At 42.2% G+C, this 21,001-nt stretch overlaps 1 long non-coding RNA gene across 1 annotated transcript; it reads right to left on the bottom strand.

The window, feature by feature from the left end:
• Positions 1-1,194: 1,194 nt before the first annotated feature.
• Positions 1,195-8,029, bottom strand: LOC308303318. The gene is made up of 4 exons (XR_013962982.1): positions 7,875-8,029; positions 7,156-7,238; positions 4,996-5,077; positions 1,195-1,372 (listed from the first exon to the last, which is right to left on the bottom strand). It is a non-coding gene; the product is annotated as an uncharacterized lncRNA (long non-coding RNA).
• Positions 8,030-21,001: the final 12,972 nt, after the last annotated feature.

Below are 21,001 nucleotides of genomic sequence, written 5' to 3' on the forward strand. Positions count from 1 at the left end.
CAAAGCCCTAAATAGTGTCACTTTTAAGAGATACATCCTTAAACACTGATCCCAGAACTATGAGGAAACAGAAAGTTCTATAGTGTGATGCAAGTAATATATAGAGAAAACATCAGTAGCGAGTTCAGAGTTTGTCGTTTGTTCTACCATATTCGTCGTTGTCGGGTGGAAACCTTGTATGTCCAAAACCGTTCGTTTTGCATTTATCATTTTAAAAATGATTTAAACTAGTGAAAACAGCCGATCTACAAGCACACAACGCCTCGCGCCGCGAGGCGTTGTGTGCTTGTAGATCTGCTGTTTTCACTACTTTTGTGCGACGGCCTTGTATGATGAAGCAGGGCTTTACTTTGCGAAAGAACGTACACATTTGAAACTTGGAGATACGAGGTTTCCACCCTACAACGACGATATTCAACAGAAGCCAAAACGTGTGTTTGCACTGTAACAAATAGTTGGGTTGAAGTCACCACACCATTGAGACGAAAACAAAATAAAGAAAACGGCTTCCTCAAGTAGTCAAGTGATAAGTGCAACACCCCACCCCTTCCCCATCCCATCTCCACACACAGGCACTCAAAATAATGTTAAAAAAAAAACTCTCATACGTCATTAAAACAAGCGTCACATTGTTGAATATCAAATCAAAACCAAAGATATAGTACAGCAGATGCCCCAACAATCAACAGCAAACCATACTCTTCCACATATACAGTAGTTATGTACAACATAACCGGCGCGACATAAAAATCATTAGATAAAGAAATCATTGTAACCCAAACAATAAAATACAGCAGATAGTCCATGAATTCCTATTGGGAAATATATATTATTTATACTGTGTATTGCTATCTGTTTTGGCATTTGGGGGGCGATGGAAAAGAATACAATTAAAATGCTGTTAAGCCCTCTCAAAAGGTAACACAGCTGAAGTGTGACAGTTCACCATCGTGGACCGGTTCCACATAAAGGAAATTACTCAAGAAATCTATTACACAAAATCGATTTAATAATGTAAACACAATATGAAGAGACTATTTTAGGACCAAAAACAACTACAATCCTCCACAGGGAACAGGATTGAAGCCAGTCTATATTTAGATTTAGTATTTATAGACATTGTACATTATCCTTTGTGCGTCTCCTCATTGATCATATTCACACATATTCGAGGGTTCTCCAACCCCCGAATATGATGCCATAGGAAAATGATGTGTGAATATGACCTTAACCATTTTGACCAAAAAGCAAGGCTAGCAAAGAACAGAGTGTGAAGAAAAACTTCAGACTCCCCCCAAAATTAAATCTTCCTGGAATCTTTTGCCTCAAAGAGCTTCATGCGTTCCTGCACAGTTAGTCCCTCTTTTAGGCTCTACAGGAGGAAGAAAAGAAAGTATTTTATTTATATTTGACTGATAAGGACTTTCATAGTCAGAGAAGAGCTTTAAAAAAACAAGACAAGTGATGTTAGTCATCTATTTTAGGCAAATGTATGATCACTGGAACAAAGCACATGTTTACCGTAATAATTATATGAACCCATCCTATACCAACCCATTCAGAACGGGTACACTTTATTGTGTATCATTATTTTATGCTTTAACTATTGAAAAATAGCAGATATACAAGCTCACAGCGTGGCACCGAGTGCCGCGCTGCAAGCTTGTATATCTGCTATTTTTGAAAAATCGCGAAAATTCGAATTTTGACCCCATTCTATAAGTGTCTTTTGAATCCTTCTAAGGTTTTTTGAAAAACCTATGTTTCTATGTCAGCAATCTGGCCAGCCATCGTCAAAGAAATGGTCCTTTTTCACTTAACTGGAGCTCAGTTAGTCTGTTCTTGAGAGACTACTATGTCAGTGGTTCTCAAACCTTTTCATGTGAAGGACCCCCAAAATGATATGTATTTGGCCACGGACCCGCATCTCAAAATATTTAGTTCCAGGGACCCCCCAGAAGCAAAATTTGAGTTACAATCGTTCACTTTGAAAATACATATATTCAAAGATTTGCACACATTTTCAAGACTTTTTCAAAAATAGCAGATCTACAAGCTCGCAGCGCAGCACGTGAGCTTGTATATCTGCTATTTTTCACTGGTTAAAGCATTCAATAATTCTAGGCCTAAATGGGTTAAGAAAACAACACCCTTAGAACAAATGGTGCATCAATCAACACGTCATGTACATTTGAGTAACAAGGAGTACATTCACTGCCGTTGTGCTGAGAAAAATGTTAATGACGACAACAACAGTAGATTAAAGTCCACTCAGTTGGTGCAGGAAATTGAGGAAAACAGTGATGTTATAGTCGTGCAAGTTACTGTAGAAACACAGACAAAGTAACAACAAACAATCACAAGACTAAATGACCGACAAAACCAAAGACAGCCATTCACAAAGTTAATTCACACATACAGGGTACAAAGCCATAACGGCCTTCTAAATCCTGACCTAAGTTTTCAGAAAAACTTTAAATACTTATTATAAAATTACTATATAATTATATATATATATATATATATATATATATATATATATATATATATATATATATAGTTGTCGGGTGGAAACCTTGAATGTCCAAAATCATTTAAAAAAAACGAAAATAGTCGACAGACTTTATGAAACAACTTGAAATTTGAAACTTGGAGATATGAGGTTTCTGCCCGACAGTGACGATATGTTTCTATTAGGGCTGGGATGCGATTAAAATTTTTAATCTAATTAATTACAGGCTCTGTGATTAATTAATCGCAATTAATCGCATTTTAATCGCACATCGATATTTGACCTGAGAAGCATTTTTTTTCAAGTAAAACACATTTTGTTGTACGAGTGAATCAACGAGTGAGTTTTTTAAATCTAAATTTCGCATCCACTGGGCCAAGCAAAGCGCTCTGATCAGCTACTTCTCCCTTTGCGTTTGTTGTCTCTTCTTGGTTGGTGCATCGCTATGATCAGTATGCCCGAAACTGAGGGTTCTGTGGTGCAAAAACTAAGTGCGTTAATTTTTTTAATCGCGTAAATTTTCTGTAATTAATTAATCGCAATTAATCAGTTAAAGTCCCAGCCTTAGTTTCTATATAGGGTGCGTTCGGATACACGCACCGGTTGTGCGCTCAGTGTGGCTTATTTACGAAAGACCAGTTAAGCTCTGAACTCTGAAGGTAAACTTTCTGAAAAGCAGCAGTGGCTGACGCAACGTTGCTATTGAAAGGAGATGTAAATCAAAACATAGGCATACCTGCTGTTAGTTTACACGTTGATGCGTGTGAAACTATCAAGCCCAAACGACCAATTAAGCTGCAAATGCTGCATTTTGCGGTCATTTCCTCCATTGTTCACAGCTGAGAAGCGCTCGAGACACGGCCATGAAAACCAACCAATCAAAACACCGCACCACACTGTCAAACCCCATCTTCTGAGTAGGGTCGGTCGGTGCGCGCACTCAGCACACCCGGCGCGCCGCACATTGGATTTCCGAACGACAACGCACCAAGTGCACCGAAAAAACAAACGACAACATGGCGCATTTCCGAACGCACCCATACTGTGCATAGCAATAGGAATTGAAAGGTACTGTATATTGTAGTTACAAATAGGGGTTCCTGTCCTAAATGGGTTAACTACTGTATGGTGTCTATAGTTCTAGTTCAGGGGCAGGCAACTTTGATGATGGTGAGGGCCACTATATTTCCACCTTCACTCCAGAGGGCCACATTGCATATTGCTACGTCCTACTTTGTCATTTTAGTATCTCATACAAAAGAAGCAAAAATATCAGATCTACAAGCTCAAAACGCATCGCGCTGCGATGCGTTTTGAGCTTGTAGATCATCTATTTTGGCTTCTTTTGAATTGGAATCCTGAATTATTTTTTGTTCTTTTTTAATTGGAATCCTAAAATGTAACATTTTGATTTAATTTCAAACGCATTTAGTTATAGACTCATGTTAACTTTATGAACCTAAAATACAAATACATTGGACATTGGACAAAAATACATTTTAATACTACTATACTAGTCATTAAGCGACTAATATAGACTGACGGAATTAAAGCAGGTCATGTTTGGAATTGTAACAGCTGAAATCAATAATATATCAGTATTCTGGTATTAACCTGTGGCGCGCATTAAGTGAATGTGGGGGCCGCATGTGGCCCCCGGGCCGCCAGTTGCCCAAGTATGATCTAGTAGTTATATCCACGGACAAAACACTGGGGGGGCAGGTTGACTACAACTATAGAAAAGATGTCTAGGAACACATTGCCTCTGGACATAGCGCATACTGTTCTTCTGTACGGAAATTCACGTGAACAAGTCAAAAGTTACCTGGTGGGTTTTCATCATAGGGCGGAGTAGTTTTCAGGTTATAAATAAGTGTTGTCCAATAAGTGTTTTGCCTGACATGGAAACTACTAATGACTTTTAACAGTCTTACTGCCAGATTTATTATTTATTTATTGGGGCTGGTGCCAGCAAAAAGCAGCTTACCTTTGCGATGTTATAGAAAAAGATCTATTCATTTTTTATTGTTTTATTTGTATTTATTATATGTGTACTTTGGCCTAGCTGGCGGCAGAAGGCAGCCTTATGCAAAGAATGGAATGGAATTGGCCCGTTCCGCTTGCCGTGGTCCAATACATAGCAATGCATAGGTCCACAGTGAACAGCCAGGAAGTGAATTGGACAACCATTGATGTTTACGTGTGGTGGAGATTTGAAAGCAGCATTACGGGAGATGGTTTTACTGTACACACCCGAGCGACCCCTCATCAGCTTACAGACATCAAAACAAGGTAAAAAACAAACGAGCCGTATTGGCAACGCGCCGCCGTCAAAATTGGGGCGAACGGGAACGTCCGAAGCAGTAGAAGAGTTAAAGGTAATGCAAAAGAAATTGGTGGCGAAGGAAGGAGGGTTGTGGTGTTAAGGGAACTCATGCAATGTGGAGTAGGGCATGCTCGCCCTAAGGCCATGCTATACCTACAGCATATCTTGGGACAGGGAAGGGAGGGGGAGTCACCCCACAATGGGAGTCAGCTATCCAATGAAACTTGTTCAGTGACAGACTGCCGGACAAAAAAACAAACAAACAAACACACACACAGGTGACAATGCATGAAAATCACTTTGACTTACAGTACTGTACTTGCCAACACTGAATACACACACATATACACACATAACTACATGTACTATGAAACTGTCTTTCACAAAAACACAGACATATTCAAGTTCGACTCAACAATGTACAAAATGTCATTGAATTCAAGTAGGGCTGCAACAAACAGATTAACCAACTCATCTCTTATATTTACAACACTTAAATTTAACTTAAGATTTAACTCAATATAGTTCCATTTGATAAGCTAGCCTAAATCCATTGCACGCATTTGTTTTGCACAAAAAACATTCCTTGGGCTACAAATGGCCCCAGAAAACCCCCACAAAACTGTGAGGACTCACTTTTCATCACTAAACCATCGTTTTCTGGGGCCATTTGTAGCCCAAGGAATGTTTTTTTGTGCAAAACAAATGCTTGCAATGGATTCAGCATCATGACAAACCCCTAGTCATACCCCTCACATCCTACTTAAATACCCAGAAAAAAAAGAAAAATGTTTTTTTCTGGGTATTTTCCTCTTGTATAGAAAGTCGAAGGGAGCCCAACTTGATTTGGCCGCTGTGGCAACCCCGAAGATCGCCGACTCGGGCGCCCTAGCTAAATCATTAGAGCAAGCCCTGGGCTACATCTGTGCAAAATTTGGCGCTTTTAGACTGATTAGCACAAATTACCATTCTATCTCCCTAAGGCCTCCGACTAGCAAGGATGATTTCTTTTCAGGTGCTCACACACGTCATGACGAGTCAGACTGCTCTTGCATATTTTGCCTGCTACAATATTTTGGTTGGGTCTTATATGATCATTTGGACCAAATACAAAGTCGACACCACAATTGCAATTGTGATTTATTTTTGTATTCATCGTTATTATTATGCCAAATCTCTTTTACAATTTCTGTCATGGTCATAGGTTGTATGTTTAACCCATTTAGAACGGGTACACATTATAGTGTATTATTATTTAATTTTTTCAAAAATAGCAGATCTACAAGCTCGCAGCGCGGCACTCGGTGCCGCGCTGTGAGCTTGTACATCTGCTATTTTTCAGCATAAAATATCTGCTATTTTTCAAGCATAAAATAATAATACACTATGTGTACCCGTTCTAAATGGGTTAATGCCACCTAAACTTAGTATAGTAGTTGTCCAACTCTCAAGTCAAGTATGAGAATCCAAACGCTCGAACCAAGAGACCAATGAATCCCACCATGTTTTCCCATGTAAGTGGCAGATGGGTGGACCAACTCTGAGTAGCAGATTGCAGAATATAATACTAGCTTTACAGTTCAGGCCATAATAAATGATGCAGAATATTATGGATTTCTTTAAGACACAACATGACTCTTGCATTCACCCTGGACCGATATAAATCAAACAAATAATCAGATCATTTGAATTGTGGGAGGTTTTCATGTTGTCATGTTGTGAATGTGAGAGGCTGGGTGTGAACTACGTGAGCTACATACAGACCCAATGCTCTGCGTTTCTGTGTTTTCGCTCATTGGCCAAATTGTCGGTGCATCGCTATTGATAATGTTCCCAGACTTAAAAAAAAGACACCTTTTAAGATCTATTTTCTGGGCTTTTTTCATGCCTTTAATGATAAATAGACAGGAAATGGGGGGTGACTTGCAGCAAAGGTCGCCAAGATCGGGACTCGAACGCGCAACGCCCTGTCAGGCTACTGAGCCTAGGTGCCTGGACCACTGTGCCAGCGGCCCAGGCCGAAAGACACTTTTTAATTAACTTAAATTTATTTTTTTTGTAAAAAAAATCAAAATACAAAAAATAAAATAAAGAAAAACTATTTGGTATTGGTCACAAATCACCATACTATACATGATACAATCTAATTACTTTTCAAGGTTACAGTACATGCGGTCAAGCATTTCAGTGCCAAGACACAGCTCTCTAAAGTAATTCTTTATTCATTTTGTCAACTCAAATAGTTGTCTACTGTGAAAGGTGATACCTTTGCCTTCAAGGGAGGAGTATTTAAACTTCAAATAAACCCGTCTCTTACCTTTGATCTTTCACCTCGAGTCTGCCTGGAGATCATTGACCGTTTTTTCAGGAAGTCTGGATTGCTTTTCGATTTCATGATGTCTAAAAAAAAATAAGAAAACAAAACAAAGCAGCAGCTTAATGTAGTAGAATAAAACTACAGTGCCAGAATGGAATACCAGAACCTGTTCTTTGACCATTTTCCCTTTACAAGTTGTAAATACTGAATAATGCAAATAGGCCTTCACATTAACCCATTTTATGCCTTAACTATTAAAAAAGCAGATATACAAGCTCGAGTGCCGCGCTGCGAGCTTGTAGATCTGCTATTTTTGGAAAAATCGTGAACATTAGAATTTTGACCCGATTTTGACCCGATTCTACAAGTGTCTTCTAAATCCTTCTAAGGTGTTTTGAAAAACCCGTTTCTACGTCAGTGGTTCTCAAACTATTTCATGTCAAGGACCCCTAGAATTATATGTATTTGGCCGCCGACCCCCGTCTCAAAATATTTTGTATCAGGGACCCCCCCAGAAGCAAATATTTGAGTTACAAATGTTCACTTTAAAAATTTGATTTGCAAAAATGTTCATGATTTTTCAAAAATAGCAGATCCACAAGCTCACATCGTGGCACTCGGTACTGCGCTGTGAGCTTGTATATCTGCTATTTTTCAATAGTTAAAGCATTAAATAACTCTAGGCTTAAACGGTGACATGATAACATCGTTCTACTGACCATATCCAGGAGTGACGCCTCCATCCACTGCCCTCTCCCCCAGTTCTTCTGTGGCAACGAGGAGCTTGTCCTTCAGCTTGCTGATGTCACAGTCAGCCTTTGCTTTCACAATGCTGAGTTCTGTGTAGATGTCTTTATATCTGTCTGTGGCATATTTCTTATCCTGGAAAAGGGGTTACATTAAACACCAGCTGAGTTATAACACATGTAGGCCTGAACACATTATGACGCAATATTTTATGCTTTAAATATAAAAAAAAAATAGCAGATATACAAGCTCAAGCTGCGAGCTTGTAGATATCTGCTATTTTTGAAAAATCGTGAAAATTAGAATTTTAAGTGTCTTTTGAATCCTTCTAAGATTTTTGGAAAAAACCCTATGTTTCTATGTCAGCAATCTGGCTTAGCCATCGTCAAAGAAAAGGTCCTTTTCACTTAACTGGAGCTCAGTTAGTCTGTTCTTGAGAGACTACTATCTCAGTGGTTCTCAAACCTTTTCATGTGAAGGACCCCCAAAATGATATTTATTTGGCCACGGACCCCCATTTCAAAATATCTAGTTCCAGGGACCACCCAGAAGCAAAGTTTTAGTTACAGACGTTCGCTTTGAAAATACATATATTCAAAGATTTGCACACATTTTCACGACTTTTTCAAAAAATAGCAGAACCACTGGCTTAGTTAATTTAGAATATTATAACTAAATACAATCTTTGTGACAAAACATTACAGCATTATTTTCATTCCTCTCACCCTCAGTCTGGTTCTGCCTGTTCCTCACGCTGCTTCTGTTTGAAGTTCATGACACCATGGTGCATCACCTCCTCTCCTCTCCTCTCCTCACGAGGCACGTTGACCCACGTCTTGTGTCCAAATGTACACAGCGTCGTCTCATGTTGTCCCAAGTTGTTTAAAGAGCAATTGAACAGAGCAATGTGACATCTATATATATATACATCCCTTGACATAGTTTGAAGCAACACTCAACTCATGCGTCTGCTCCTAGGTAAACAGAGAAGGAGAGAGAACACTTCCTGGTCAGGTGATTGGGGAGAGCCAAGGAGAATGTATCCCATGGGCTGGGGGGCCATGGCTGGCTTGATTGGTTACGTGGTTTGGGTTTTCTAGCGTAGCTGCCATGGCAGCTCGTGTCAATAAAGGGAGATAGGTTCTGTGTGTCAGAGAAAGCAAAGATGGGCCGCCGGCCTGCCATCTTTGCTTTCTCTGACACATGTTGATGATGATGATGATGAAGATGAAGATGATGACGACATTATGAATGAACCAACCCCGGATTGGAAGTTAGGAGGATAAAAGGAGGAAACGGCTTGTCTTTTGTGTGGTGAAATGGACTTGTAAATAAACCATTTGAATTACATGTAGCTGCAAATAAATGTAAAAAATAGAGGAAAAAGAGTGAAAAAAAAACAACGATTCTGTCCCTTTAGCATATTAAAAAAACATAGCATATTAAACATAGCATATTAATCTGTATAGGCTATTCTATCCCAACAGATTAATTGCGACCGTAGGTCGCATTTACTATCAAACCCTGCACAAAGTGTAAGTCAGTCCGTCCCTCCCTCCGTCTGTCTGTCACACCTCACACGTCACACTCTTGCCCTGCTCATATCTCCGCAACCGTTGCCCCGATCCATGCCAAATTTTGCACACACGTTCCTTGCCTGCCAAACTACAACCTCCAAGGACCCCCGGAGTTAAATAAATAAATAAATAACGTGCTTGCTTGCTTCCTTGCTTCCTTCCTTCCTTCCTCCCTTCCTCCCTTCCTTGCTTCCTTGCTTCCTTCCTTCCTTCCTTCCTTAACCCTCTAAGGCCCACGGTTGTAATATTACAACGTTTGTATTTTATCCAAAAAAAGGTTTAAATCATTTTATTTTAGCTCCCCCTACCACCTAAACACCACCATTGGATTCTATTGTTTAGTATTACAATGCCATTGGCCACAATATTTGCATATAAATACCCCCCACAGGGGCTGACATTCACACCCGCCACACCCGCTGAAATTCCAGAGTTTTGACGAACAACATCTCACTTTTTCATGGAAGCTATACCTCACAAAAACATAAGTAAAATGCCTGTACTATTTTTTTTGGTGATCATTAGAATGTCTAGAACATGTACATATGTTATTATTGTGAAAAATATCCCCCATATGTAAATTAGAGCATGATTTATGATTTTTGATTTATGGCTATAAAATCTTACAAAAACATTTTTTTGAAAAAAACATTACATTTTCCTCTGAATAGGACTCCTACAACACCATCTGATTTTTTTCAATTTTTTATTTCAAGTATTTCTTAATGCGGGCCTTAGAGGGTTAAATAAATAAATAATTAAATAGCGTGCTTGCTTCCTTGCTTCCTTTCTTTCTTTCTTTCTTTCTTTCTTTCTTTCTTCTTTTCTTCCTTTCTTCCTTCAATAAATAAATAAATAAATAAATATATATATATAAATAGCGTACATCTTTCTTTCTTTCTTTCTTTCTTTCTTTCTTTCTTTCTTTCTTTCTTTCTTCTTTCTTCCTTCCTTCCTTCCTTCCATCCATAAATAAATAAATAAATAATTAAATAGCGTGCAACCTTCCTTCCTTCCTTCCTTCCTTCCTTCCTTCCTTCAATAAATAAATAAATAAATATATAAATAGCGTACATCTTTCCTTCCTTCCTTCCTTCCTTCCTTCCTTCCTTCCTTCCTTCCTTCCTTCCTTCCTTCCTTCCTTCCTTCCTTCCTTCCTTCCTTCCTTCCTTCCTTCCTTCCATCCATCCATCCATAAATAAATAAATAAATAAATAAATAAATAATTAAATAGCGTGCAACCTTCCTTCCTTCCTTCCTTCCTTCCTTCCTTCCTTCAATAAATAAATAAATAAATATATAAATAGCGTACATCTTTCTTTCTTTCCTTCCTTCCTTCCTTCCTTCCTTCAATAAATAAATAAATAAATAAATAAATAAATAAACAAACAAACAAACAAACAAATAAATAATTAAATAGCGTGCAACCTTCCTTCCTTCATTCCTTCCTTCCTTCCTTCCTTCCTTCCTTCCTTCCTTCCTTCCTTCCTTCCTTCCGTCCCCAGGCCCGGTTTTCGGGGCCTGGGGACGGCCTAATTATTCAAATTGGGGGCGTGGTCTGCATTAATTATGTAAATGAGACTGCACGCGGCATTAATTATTACGTAAATGAGGCTGCATTCATTATGCAAATGAGGTTGGGGCGTGGTCTGCATTAATTATGTAAATGAGACTGCACGCGTCTCATTTAAATATTAATATGTAAATGAGGCTGCATTGATTATTATGTAAATGAGATGCGTGCGTCTCATTTACATATTATGTAAATGAGGCTGCATTAATTATGCAAATAAGGTTGGGGCGGGGTCTGCATTAATTATGTAAATGAGACTGCACAACATGCATTTGACGCGCGTCTTGTTGCTAATTACACACAAACGCGAGGGGCGGAGCTAATTAGTCTAATTATTTAAATTGGGTGCGTGGCATGTAAATGAGGTTGGGGGTGTGTTCTGCATACATTATGCTCGCATAAATTATGCTAATGAGGGCGTTAAGGTAGGTTTCCCAGCGCGTAAAAAATGCAGACAACCGTATGTAAATGAAGGGGAGGAGCTTAGTCGACTTGTGCAAATTGGGGGCGGGGCATGGTCTGGAAATGCGTGTGGGCGTGGTTCGCATACATTATGCTCGCATACATTATGCTAATGAGGGCGTTAAGGTAGGTTTCCCAGCACGTAAAAAATGCAGACGACCGTATGTAAATGAAGGGGAGGAGCTTAGTCGACTCGTGCAAATTGGGGGCGGGGCATGGTTTGGAAATGCGTGTGGGCGTGGTGCGCATAAATGATGCTAATGAGGGCGTTAAGGTAGTTTTCCCAGCGCGTAAAAAATGCAGACGACCGTATGTAAATGAAGGGGAGGAGCTTAGTCGACTCATGCAAATTGGGGCGGGGCATGGTCTGGAAATGCGTGTGGGCGTGGTTCGCATACATTATGCTCGCATACATTATGCTAATGAGGGCGTTAAGGTAGGTTTCCCAGCACGTAAAAAATGCAGACGACCGTATGTAAATGAAGGGGAGGAGCTTAGTCGACTCGTGCAAATTGGGGGCGGGGCATGGTTTGGAAATGCGTGTGGGCGTGAAGCGCATAAATTATGCTAATGAGGGCGTTAAGGTAGGTTTCCTAGCGCGTAAAAAATGCAGACGACCGTAAGTAAATGAAGGGGAGGAGCTTAGTCGACTCATGCAAATTGGGGGCGGGGCATGGTCTGGGAATGCGTGTGGGCGTGGTTCGCATAAATTATGCTAATGAGGCTGTTAAGTGGCGTTTCTCAGCGCGTAAAAAATGCAGGCGGCCGTATGTAAATGAAGGGGAGGAGCTTAGTCGACATATGCAAATTGGGGGCGGGGCGTGGTTTGGAAATGCGTGTGGGCGTGGTTCGCATACATTATGCACGCATACATTATGCTAATGAGGGCGTTAAGGTGTGTTTCCCAGCGCGTAAAAAATGCAGACGGCCGTATGTAAATGAAGGGGAGGAGCTTAGTCGACTTTAAAAAAATGGGGGCGGTGCATGGTTTGGAAATGCGTGTGGGTGTGGTCCGCATAAATTATGCTAATGAGGCTGTTAAGTGGCGTTTCCCAGCGCGTAAAAAATGCAGACGGCCGTATGTAAATGAAGGGGAGGAGCTTAGTCGACATATGCAAATTGGGGGCGGGGCGTGGTTTGGAAATGCGTGTGGGCGTGGTTCGCATACATTATGCACGCATACATTATGCTAATGAGGGCGTTAAGGTGTGTTTCCCAGCGCGTAAAAAATGCAGACGGCCGTATGTAAATGAAGGGGAGGAGCTTAGTCGACTCTTGCAAATTGGGGGCGGGGCATGGTTTGGAAATGCGTGTGGGCGTGGTGCGCATACATTATGCTCGCATACATTATGCTAATGAGGGCGTTAAGGTAGGTTTCCCAGCACGTAAAAAAAAGCAGACGGCCGTATGTAAATGAAGGGGAGGAGCTTAGTCGACTTTAAAAAAATGGGGGCGGTGCATGGTTTGGAAATGCGTGTGGGTGTGGTCCGCATAAATTATGCTAATGAGGCTGTTAAGTGGCGTTTCCCAGCGCGTAAAAAATGCAGACGGCCGTATGTAAATGAAGGGGAGGAGCTTAGTCGACTCTTGCAAATTGGGGGCGGGGCATGGTCTGGAAATGCGTGTGGGCGTGGTTCGCATACATTATGCTCGCATACATTATGCTAATGAGGGCGTTAAGGTGTGTTTCCCAGCGCATAAAAAATGCAGATGACCGTATGTAAATGAAGGGGAGGAGTTTAGTCGACTCTTGCAAATTGGGGGCGGGGCATGGTCTGGAAATGCGTGTGGGCGTGGTTCGCATACATTATGCTCGCATACATTATGCTAATGAGGGCGTTAAGGTGTGTTTCCCAGCGCATAAAAAATGCAGATGACCGTATGTAAATGAAGGGGAGGAGCTTAGTCGACTCATGCAAATTGGGGGCGGGGCATGGTCTGGGAATGCGTGTGGGCGTGGTTCGCATAAATTATGCTAATGAGGCTGTTAAGTGGCGTTTCTCAGCGCGTAAAAAATGCAGGCGGCCGTATGTAAATGAAGGGGAGGAGCTTAGTCGACATATGCAAATTGGGGGCGGGGCGTGGTTTGGAAATGCGTGTGGGCGTGGTTCGCATACATTATGCACGCATACATTATGCTAATGAGGGCGTTAAGGTGTGTTTCCCAGTGCATAAAAAATGCAGATGACCGTATGTAAATGAAGGGGAGGAGCTTAGTCGACTCATGCAAATTGGGGGCGGGGCATGGTCTGGGAATGCGTGTGGGCGTGGTTTGCATAAATTATGCTAATGAGGCTGTTAAGTGGCGTTTCTCAGCGCGTAAAAAATGCAGGCGGCCGTATGTAAATGAAGGGGAGGAGCTTAGTTGACATATGCAAATTGGGGGCGGGGCGTGGTTTGGAAATGCGTGTGGGCGTGGTGCGCATACATTATGCTCGCATACATTATGCTAATGACAGTGTTGTAAAGTAACGAAGTACAAGTACTTCGTTACTGTACTTAAGTACACATTTTGAGAATTTGTACTTTTATTTATATTTTTTCAACCCTGAACTTTTACTTTTACTTAGTTACATTTAAAAGGAAAAAATCGTACTTTTACTCCGCTACATTAAAATTGGACACCTCGTTACTCGCTACAAATCGAAAATCTCATAGCAGTCTGTCTCATACTGTATCATCTCTTCTCCCTGGGCCGGCGCTGCGGTGCTATGCTGCGGTGCGGCACTACATGGAAACTGGTGACCCATCGTGTGCGGTGACTCCAGGGGTCGCTCTCCGAACACGGTGATCATTGTTTGTTTTTGACGCAAATACTGTCACAAATAAAATTAAGGTCACCATCTTGTGTGTAACACGGCCCACGGGAGTAGACGGAGCATCCAACAAGGACATTTCAAACTTGGCTTTTCTTTCAAGGGATTAGGATATCGCTCTCTTTTCGCTCGCTCACTAGCTGTTCCCCTGAGGACAGGCGTTCATGAGTCAAACTTTTCACAATTTGTTGGGACGGCAGTAAGATGTCCATAGCCAACTCCTGTCATCGTGTGCTGTGCGCAAAAATAACTGATTTGCAAGCTTACACTGTTACGCTGTTTCAGAGCTAAATGAATCCTGTGGTTAAAAAGAACAGATCTCAAGCTATAGCATCCTGTTAGATATGTTATTTTTAAGCATGCGCCACCGCATAAAGTTATATGGCTCACACGCACGCCCGTTGCTTGTAAAGAAAGAAAGAGACAGAGAGAGATTATTTGATGTGGAAACGGTGACGCTTATTATGTTTTTATTTGGCCACGCGTTCTTGCGCTATTTATTGTTAAATGAATCAAGAAGTAGGCTTTATATTAGGCTATATATTTTGAGTGAGAGAAAAAGAGAGAGATATTCCTCCATCCATCCATCGCTATATTACTGCCTGAAATGTGTGAGTTTCGCTTCTTTAAAAAAAGATATAGGAAGCGGCTGTGATTAATAACACAACATTAATTAGAATATCTATCTATCTATCTATCTAGGTCGTCCTCAGACGAGCCCTCCATCGTTGTTTCCAGTCATCTCGGTTCTCCATACATCTGGCCAGCTCATTGGTGTTCTGTGTCCCTACGTCTTCCTTGAGTATGTCCACGTATGTTTTTGTGGGACGTCCTCGCGGCCGGTGCCCGTGTGTTGGCTCCCACAGTACCAATTTGCTGGCTGGAAGCTCCTGGTGTCTTTGGCAGTGTCCTGCTAGTCTCATTCTTCTGGTGGCAATTTTCTCGCTTACCTTTGGTATTCCCTCATACAGGCTCTCGTTTGTAACATGTGCACTCCTGTTGATGTTGAGTACTGCACGCAACATTCTAGTGTAGCACCCGTCTAGAGACTTCTGCAGGGTTGGCTTCAGGGTCCAGCATTCACTGCCATAGAGGAGAACAGACTCCACCGTTGCAAAGAAGAAGCTAAGTTTGATTTGGCGGGGGAGGTTAGAGTTCCATACACTGTTCATGCCGTTCAGGGCCCCCCAAGCGAGTGCCTTCCTTACTTTAAGGTCTTTCTCAGTTGAGTCGACCCATGCGCCCAGGTACTTGAAGTCCTTGACTTCCTTCAACACAGCTCCTTCTGTTGTTGTCAGAGGTGAGTGATCAGGTAGGTTATAGGTGATAACCTCAGTTTTCTTAGCGTTTAGCCTGAGACCAACTTTGGCACACTCTATCTCCACCCTGTTCAGGAGTTCTTGTGCTTGTTCCATGCTGTCGGAGAGCAGGCTGATGTCGTCCGCATAGTCCAGGTCTGTCAGAACTACTGCGGGATGCCGTCTTGACCTCCTTGGTGTTAGCGTGAAGCCAAGCTCTTGTTCCCGTCCCCCTATGGCTTTCCTGAGCGCATAATCTAGAACTATGATGAAGAGGTAGGGGGCTAGGGTGTCTCCTTGCATTACCCCAGCTCGGATGTCAAACACCTCACTGCTGCCATCTGGGGTCACCACTTTGGCCCTTGTTTTTGCGTACATGGTCTCGATAGCCCGGAGAATGTTGGGAGGGACATTGTAGGCCTCAAGGATCTTCACCATCTTGCTTCTGTGGATAGAATCAAAAGCCTTTTTGAAGTCAATGAAGCACAGTACAGCTGCTAGGTTGTTCTTTTTCACCTCCTCTATTAATCTCCTTAATGCCAGGATCTGTGCTACGGTTGTTCTCTCCTCTCGAAAACCATTTTGGTTCTCTCTCAGGTGAGGGTCGATGGCATGCCGTATCCTGTTCAGTATCATTCGGTTGAAGACCTTAGCAGTGATACATGTCAGGCTGATGCCTCTGTAGTTGTCTGGCTTTGAGAGGTCTCCAGCTTTAGGCACCGGGATGATATTAGACAGAGACCATATTTCAGGTTGCTTGTTGTGCTGTAGAGCATTGTTGCAAAAGTCTAGGATGAGGTTGTCTAGGTCGCAGTTCTTCAAGACTAATAAGAATAGGCAGCAAGTAATTTTCCATATGAATAGCCTATTCTGTCAATAGATCAACAGCAGCCTGTATGACCACGTCCACGTGTCATTTTGTTTACATATTTGGTTCTTTTAACAAAAGTCCCGTGTGAACGCTAACCGGACCAAATTCAAAATGCAACAATGTAAACATTTGGTCCCTGATCCTAAGCGGATTTTGGGTGAGAACGCCCCCTTAGTTAGATCTGTTATTTTTAAGCATGCGCCAAGACGCATATAAAGTGTGGCTCACACGCATATGCTGGATGTTACCTCATTACTTGTGTGATCCAGGTTGAATCCAGTCAATTTGAAGAAATAATAATCCAGCGTTTACTTTGAGGTGACAATAGCCTATTGTGTCATTTTATAGCCTAGTTTAAACTAGGGAGCTGCTTGACTCTTCAGAAAAGTGCAGACTGGAGTGAGAGCTTAATTGAAATGAACTGTCACCTACATAATATGCAGTGAACTGGAATTATATAATTAATTATTCGGAAGCAGGTGTGTAAAGATTCTAATCTATAAACATCTCAAATAGCTTTGGGGAACTTGGTACCCCAGTGCTATTTGAACCTTTGCATCGTAGGATCAAAATGTTTTGTTCTTACTGTAGGTGTGTGCTTGTGCCCCTGGTATCAAGGGGTCACTGAATGTTCCAACCTATTAATAATAAAACACTTTGAGAATTTTTGGTCTTAATTTTTTGTAGGCATTTTGAAAATATTTGTTGTACTTTTACTTGTACTTGTACTTGTACTTTTTACTTTTACTTTTATACTTAAGTACATTTTAACACAATGTACTTTTGATACTTAAGTACATTTTTTGAGAGCTACTTTCATACTTTTACTTAAGTAATAATATTATCGGTGACTTTTACTTTTACTTGATTAACTTTCAAGTGGAATATCGGTACTTTTACTTAAGTATGGGTTTCCAGTACTTTATACAACACTGGCTAATGAGGAGGGCGTTAAGGTATGTTTCCCAGCACGTAAAAAAAAGCAGACGGCCGTATGTAAATGAAGGGGAGGAGCTTAGTCGACTTTAAAAAAATGGGGGCGGTGCATGGTTTGGAAATGCGTGTGGGTGTGGTCCGCATAAATTATGCTAATGAGGCTGTTAAGTGGCGTTTCCCAGCGCGTAAAAAATGCAGACGGCCGTATGTAAATGAAGGGGAGGAGCTTAGTCGACATATGCAAATTGGGGGCGGGGCGTGGTTTGGAAATGCGTGTGGGCGTGGTTCGCATACATTATGCTTGCATACATTATGCTAATGAGGGCGTTAAGGTGTGTTTCCCAGCGCGTAAAAAATGCAGACGGCCGTATGTAAATGAAGGGGAGGAGCTTAGTCGACTCTTGCAAATTGGGGGCGGGGCATGGTCTGGAAATGCGTGTGGGCGTGGTTCGCATACATTATGCTTGCATACATTATGCTAATGAGGGCGTTAAGGTGTGTTTCCCAGCGCATAAAAAATGCAGATGACCGTATGTAAATGAAGGGGAGGAGCTTAGTCGACTCTTGCAAATTGGGGGCGGGGCATGGTCTGGAAATGCGTGTGGGCGTGGTTCGCATACATTATGCTCGCATACATTATGCTAATGAGGGCGTTAAGGTGTGTTTCCCAGCGCATAAAAAATGCAGATGACCGTATGTAAATGAAGGGGAGGAGCTTAGTCGACTCATGCAAATTGGGGGCGGGGCATGGTCTGGGAATGCGTGTGGGCGTGGTTCGCATAAATTATGCTAATGAGGCTGTTAAGTGGCGTTTCTCAGCGCGTAAAAAATGCAGGCGGCCGTATGTAAATGAAGGGGAGGAGCTTAGTCGACATATGCAAATTGGGGGCGGGGCGTGGTTTGGAAATGCGTGTGGGCGTGGTGCGCATACATTATGCTCGCATACATTATGCTAATGAGGGCGTTAAGGTAGGTTTCCCAGCACGTAAAAAAAAGCAGACGGCCGTATGTAAATGAAGGGGAGGAGCTTAGTCGACTTTAAAAAAAATGGGGGCGGTGCATGGTTTGGAAATGCGTGTGGGTGTGGTCCGCATAAATTATGCTAATGAGGCTGTTAAGTGGCATTTCCCAGCGCGTAAAAAATGCAGACGGCCGTATGTAAATGAAGGGGAGAAGCTTAGTCGACATATGCAAATTGGGGGCGGGGCGTGGTTTGGAAATGCGTGTGGGCGTGGTTCGCATACATTATGCACGCATACATTATGCTAATGAGGGCGTTAAGGTGTGTTTCCCAGCGCGTAAAAAATGCAGACGGCCGTATGTAAATGAAGGGGAGGAGCTTATTCGACTCATGCAAATTGGGGGCGGGGCATGGTTTGGAAATGCGTGTAGGTATAAAATGGGGCTAAAGTGGATTAATGTATGTTTTATAGTACTAGAAGCTGGGCCGCCCTTCGGGCGGCCCAGCGTCTAGTCGGCGACCTGGCCAACTCGGGAACGATGTAAATAGGGAATGAATGCCCCGCCCTTTAATGCAAACCCCATTATACCTGTTGTCATAGGACCCGTTTTGACCATCTGTTTGCCTGTGTCCATTTATGCCCATATATGGAGATATCTGTTATCTGTCTGTCTGTCAGCATCCATTTTATGTCCATATATGGAGATCACTGCAGATATAGTTCTGGGTCCATTTTATGCCCATATATGCCCATATATGGAGATATCTGTCTATTTGCGTCCATTTCACGCCCATATATGGAGATCTCTGAATCTGTCTGTCTGTGTCCCTTTATGCCCGTATATGGAGATCTTTGTGATTCTGCGTAAATTTTATGCCCATATATGCCATTTGCGTCCATTTTATGCCCATTTATGGAGATCTCTGTATCCGTCTGTCTGTGTCCCTTTATGCCCGTATATGGAGATCTTTGTGATTCTGCGTCCATTTTATGCCCATATATGCTATATATGGAGATATTCAGAGATTTTTTGTTGACTCATGTGACGTACGTGATGTCAGAGCCTTTTATGAGTGATGTCACAATGAGTCAGCGCTTGCGCCGATTTCCTCCGGAACAGCCTGATGTCAACAATCAGCTCCGCATAAGGATATTCCGAACGTTTCGGGCCGGTTCGGGAAAACCGCGGGTCGGGTCGAGGCCCGGCACTGCACTCCGTGCCGCGGCGGGGAACGCGCGTGCCGAATCTGAAGCCGGTGGGACGAACGGTTCTCGAGATACGCGGATTACAGACAGACAGACAGACAGACAGACAGACAGACAGACACGCAGAGACTTCTCGCATTTATTGCGACCGTCAGGGAGCAGTTTACTATGAAAACCTCCACCGGCCGTCCGTCCGTCCGTCCGTCCGTCACACGTCACACCTTTGCCCTGCTCATATCTCCGCATCAGTATGACATCACACCACATGTGTACACAAACCTTTGTGTACGTTGCTGTGGCAACAGTCTGTTGTTGCTGGTCTGTTAGTGTACGTTAGCAACCACCTTAGCAACCATGGTTTTACCCTAGCAACCAACTGTTTACCCTAGCAACCAACTGTTTACCATAGCAACCATGTTTTTTTACCCTAGCAACCAACTGTTTACCATAGCAACCAGATACGCAGAGCAGGGATCTCCATATATGGGCATAAACAGGTGACATCACACTGATGTCAGATACTCAGAGCAGGGATTTCTCCATAATATATGGGCATAAAAGGGATTCTGTTAGGGATCTCCATATATGGGCATAAAAGGGATTCTGTTAGGGATCTCCATATATGGGCATACAAGGGATTCTGTTAGGGATCTCCATATATGGGCATAAAAGGGATTCTGTTAGGGATCTCCATATATGGGCATAAAAGGGATTCTGTTAGGGATCTCCATATATGGGCATAAAAGGGATTCTGTTAGCTGTTAGTGATCTCCATATATGGGCATAAAAGGGATGCTGTTAGGGATCTCCATATATGGGCATAAAAGGGATTCTGTTAGGGATCTCCATATATGGGCATGAAAGGGATTCTGTTAGGGATCTCCATATATGGGCATAAAAGGGATTGTATCCCAGATGATGCCCTGTTAGGAGATCCACACTAACAGAATCCATATATGGTCCTACCGACAGCTGCTATAAGCCAACCCTGGCGATAAGGTCTGAGTCGAAGAAATGCTTCTTTCCTGGCAAGAATTGCCCCTTTATACTGTAGGGCTCGTTTGTGTATTGTATGACATCACGCCACATCATCGGCTGAGGACTGTGTGATGTCATCATATCTCCATATATGGAGACATAAGTTGCTCATGCCCAAATATGGGCTGGTGAGGTCAGACTTAGTGTGATGCGTAGGTTATCTCCATATATGGAGATTCAACTTCAATGAGTAACCATGGCAAACTGTCAACTGCCCGTATGTCTTGATAATTGGTAAAACAAACTTTTGGCCTATTTGTGGAGATAAGCGACCAACGGTCGCTTATCTCCCGATTAGGGAGTCTTACTGGTAATGTTACTATATATAACACTTGGGGATTTTAGCTACTTCTTGGTATT

The sequence above is a fragment of the Nannobrachium achirus genome (genome assembly GCF_963921795.1).
Source record: "Nannobrachium achirus genome assembly, chromosome: 18".
Classification (NCBI taxonomy): Eukaryota; Metazoa; Chordata; class Actinopteri; order Myctophiformes; family Myctophidae; genus Nannobrachium; species Nannobrachium achirus.